General features: G+C 30.0%; 1 pseudogene; it reads left to right on the forward strand.

The window, feature by feature from the left end:
• Positions 1-3,653: 3,653 nt before the first annotated feature.
• On the forward strand, positions 3,654-4,415 carry LOC111625451 (annotated as a pseudogene).
• The last annotated feature ends 293 nt before the right edge of the window (positions 4,416-4,708 follow it).

Raw genomic sequence — 4,708 nt, forward strand, 5'->3', positions numbered from 1 at the left:
GAACATGCGAAGACACTAGCATGTTGGGTGAATAAAGGAAAGAAAGAAGAAAAAAGAAAGAATCTATGCAGCTAAGAGAAAACTGCTGGGGGAAAATCGTCTACATAAAGAGAAACAAAGAAAGAAAACAGTAAATAGGCCTGAATCAGTTCAAGAAAAGAGAGAAGACCGACAGACTAACTGCATCATCTGTGGTGAAACCTTTGAAAAAGACTGGATTTAGTCGAGGATTTGTGAAGGTTGGGCTGATCTTGAAGGAAACAAATAGTTTTATGAATGTGATGTTTATAATAAAATAAAATAAACACAAAATGCATTTGTCATTAAAACGAATTGTTAAATTTTCAGACTGCTAATTTTTAAAATTTTTTCTCATTTATACCACTTTCTTATCATGTATTAAATTATGTGTTTTCCTAGCATTATGTCGCCGTTGAGAACAAATCACACAGGAACACTTTTAGTTGAAGAAGGTTGGTTTATTGGTAGAAACAGATATGCATTTCCGGCTTAACGCCCCTCTTCAGTCCTATTATAATAGATTTATCAGCCAGATTTACAGATTTATCGAATGCATTGAAATGTTTAGATTTATACAATAAAAGGTTTACACAAATACTAATACAAAGGTTTATACAATAAAACATAAATACCTGAGATTATAGTGATAGTTAAAACCACACGACTGGTGAGAAGACAAAGGTGAAAAAAGGGGAGGAAAAGGAGCCTTTTCCTCCTCTTTTTTCATCCTTATACGCATCCATTCTTATACGCATTAGAGTAGTATAGCAACAAGTGCTAGAATAAAAAAGGGTGTAAACTTAAATCTACAATTAAGTACAACTAAGAGGCGGAAAAAAAGGTCGAGGGGTGAGGTGATAATGGAAGTTGTCTGTATCTCCAGTACAGATAGACTGTATCTCCAGTAGAGTCTTAATGATGAGTTAGTCCCTATCGGAAATACAGACGACTTCCATTATTATTCCATATACAAACGACTGTAAAATGCTAATGCTAATGTCGGACTTAATGACGAGTTTACTCGTCATTAAGTCTGACATTAGCATTAGCTTTTACAATTTTTTTTTTTTTTATAAAACTCATCACTCTACCTTCAAAATTTAGCTTTTTTCCATTTAAAACAATTACTAATATAATCTTTACCCTATCCCAAGATAATAAATAAAATTCATGCCAGCACAAACACAACCGTAAAATTTTTTCTCACTTTTTTGGGTTCAGGGAGTCTCAAAATATGGAGATTTGCAAAATACCCAGAGGGTCGATTTTGACATGGTTCAAATACTTTCCCTTGTTATGTACACATGACACTGGGAAAGTAAAACTATAAGGAAACATAATATAGATAGATAGATATAAGATATCATCACTGACTGACCAATATAAACATTGTTTAATAAGTTTGAATGCCATGCTATTTATTTTTTTATATTGCTAATCATTTTAAATTAACAAATAAATTTCCAAACCAAACCAAATTAATAATAAACCTATAAAATAAATATTATGACTTATTATGGGTCTTTAACAATATATTAATAGTTGATTATGTTGCTGTTATTTCATATCTTAAGTCATTAATTTTGCATTAACAAAAACCTTTTATTATCAAATGTAAGAATTATAAAAAATGAACATAAAAATATTTTATTGACAGCATTATTATTCACNAATATTTTATTATAACCGCATTATGTATCTTATTACAAATATCTATACTACATGTGAAAAAAACAATAAGATTGCTGTTATATATTCGAATATCAGTGGCAGAATGGAAGCGAAACCGGGTCAGCTTCCAAACAGACAAACAGAGCACCAATCTCACCCGGTTTAGCGGGTGGAAGCTACACGCATATAACGCTTCCAATGATTCTATCCAGGACCGGTTCTTGGCTGTTAGTCGCCTGCCTGCTAGATATTTGGCCGCCCTCGCTCCATTATGTGAATCACGAGTAAATTTATAACTTAACCCAACCGATAGGAATTTACTGGTATATTTTTATGATAGTTCTGTATAGTTGACAGGAGTTTTAAAAAATCCCATTAAAATATTTGATATTTTTATTCCGCTCTCCCATCTTATATTACTTACGGATTTCAATGTTAAACCAGTGATATTACGATTTCATATGTCCCATCTCTAAGGGGATGTAGAAAAAAACGTGTACAATTTTTTAACATTGTACAATTCTTGTACAATGTTAAAAAATTAACTGTTACTTTGGCAGCATCATTTACAACTAAATTTAATGAATGAGAGAGATGCACGAGGTGCAGAAAAAAGCTCGAGAATTTATTTTCCTTAAATTTACGATTTATGTATCCGTTGTCATAAAAATTTGTCTTTCCATTTCTTTCCCGAGACTACAAATATTCAAGTACAAAGTAACCGGTTGACTGATCGGAGTATTGACCATCTTTGTTTTTTAAAATCTTATAAAAATTTACAATAATATTTTGTATTATGTTTTATTTAAAAAACGAAAATTACCTTTTAAGTTAGAAGTTTGATCTAAGTTCATTTTTTTTTTAATTTTCAACTCAATTCAAATCATTTTGTTGTTGTTGTTGTTGTTGTTGTGTGCAGTTTCCAGCAAACTTTAATAATGTTTTTCTATTTGTGAAAATTTCTACGTAATTCAAAGGTAATTTTTAATATGTATCTTACAAAGCATTGTTAATATGATTTTGAGGTTGCAGAACGTATTAAATTATTTTAAAAATGAAAAATAATTATATTTGATTTCGTGATATTTTGTATATCTTAAAAATAATTAATTCTGTCTCCGGGAAACAGTTCACTTTTATCCCGTAATCCCGGGGAAAAGCAAAAGATCGAGAAATGAGAAACCCTGGAGAAAATCCGGAAAACATTTTTAAAATCATTTTATTTCGTATTTTTTAAAAAAGTAATCAGAATCGTCATCATTATCCCGTTATACGTTATCCTATTATATATTATAGGTCTATAACAAAGGAAAAGAATGATATTCAAACGATAAACGACTTCCCCAAATTTTTACTCTTTTGGACTCGGAAAGCCTCGAAACATAGAGAAGTGAAAAAAACGTTAGGGGGTTTGTTCTATATGCACAAATGTTAGAATGTGTGTGGGAGCACGATTTAGTTCAACCACTTTGAAGCTCAATAACTCCTGTGTTAAACCGTTTCACTCCGATTGAAAAACTACAGAAGTTATTAAGCTTCAAACAGCTTGAACAATATTGTGCACCACATATATAGTCTAACATTCGTACATATCGGGGGAAAAAAACCGAATCTTTTCCATATCTCGACATTTCAAGGTGTCCTGAGTTTAAAAATGTAAAACTTTTGGGTGGGTCATTTTTCGACCGATCGCTTCACTTTTCCTCTATTATATGTAATAACCGGGAAAGTAAAAACTATCGACTACATTTATATATTGACAATACTATTACTTAGAGGAGTCTTTTAGCTTTGGAATAAAAATGTTTCTACGTTTTATCTTTATTAGAACTTTATTTATTGAATCTTTTATTCTGAGGTCAAGTGATGACATCAGAATTATCGGACTTATTTTGGTAACAAGTCCGCCCCTAGTCGGAGTCGGATTTTTACACGACTCCACAAACCTGTTAAAGTAATGCATGAAAAATTATTTTAATAAACTTAGANCTTTCAATCAAGTGAAAGGAATTTTTGGATTTGGAGATAGTGACTGTATAGGGAAAATAAGTTTTCCTGACATACAAGCAGCTCCTTCCTTCTCTACTTCATTTCCATTTATTTTTAATGGAAGAAAAGATATTAATTGTTTCATTCCATGTGCTATTGATCAGGATCCATATTTTAGAATGACCCGTGATGTTGCCCCTAAATTGGGCTATTTAAAGCCTGCATTGATACACTATGTATTTATCTCTGCTCTTCAAGGCGCACAGACTAAAATGAGTGCAAGTGAACCAAATAGTTTAATCTTTCTTACTGACACTCCTAATCAAATTAAAAATAAGATAAATAAATATGCATTTTCTGGTGGTGGAGCTACTGTTGAAGAACATCGAGGAAATTGTGATGTCGATATTTCTTTTCAATATTTGCAATTCTTTCTTGAAGATGATGAAAGACTTGAGCAATTAGAGAGGAATATTCATCTGGGAAATTATTAACTGGTTTCCTTAAGAAAGAATTAATTGGCATACTCCAAAGAGTGGTAGCAGAACACCAGAAGAGAAGACAAGCTGTTACTGACGATACTGTTAGAGAATTTATGAAAGTGAGAAAACTAAAGTTTAATTATTGAATGTATAAATATTTAGCACCTGGACAGCTTGTTTTGCTTAATTTTTCATTTGTATTTGTAAATTGTTCATGTCTTGTATATTTATTTTTTATTTGTCTTTTTAAATTGTTCGTGTTTTTAGTATATTTGTTATTTATTTCTGTTTAAAAAATATTTATTTTGAATTTATTTAATTTTCATTTTTTTAAAAAAACTTAATTCTATATTTTTTCTATTTTTCATTTGTATTTGTAAATTATTCATGTCTTGTATATTTATAAAGTTTAAAGAAAGTATTTTTAAATTTATTTCTTTTTTGTTAATATCAAAACAAAGGAAAAAAAGTTTATTTAATTTATTTTTTATTTATTTTTATTTAAAAAAGGCAAAAAAAAAGTTTATTTAATTTATTTCTTATTT

The sequence above is a fragment of the Centruroides sculpturatus genome, unplaced genomic scaffold (genome assembly GCF_000671375.1).
Source record: "Centruroides sculpturatus isolate CEXI.00-Female unplaced genomic scaffold, Cexi_2.0 scaffold379, whole genome shotgun sequence".
In the NCBI taxonomy this organism is placed as follows: Eukaryota; Metazoa; Arthropoda; class Arachnida; order Scorpiones; family Buthidae; genus Centruroides; species Centruroides sculpturatus.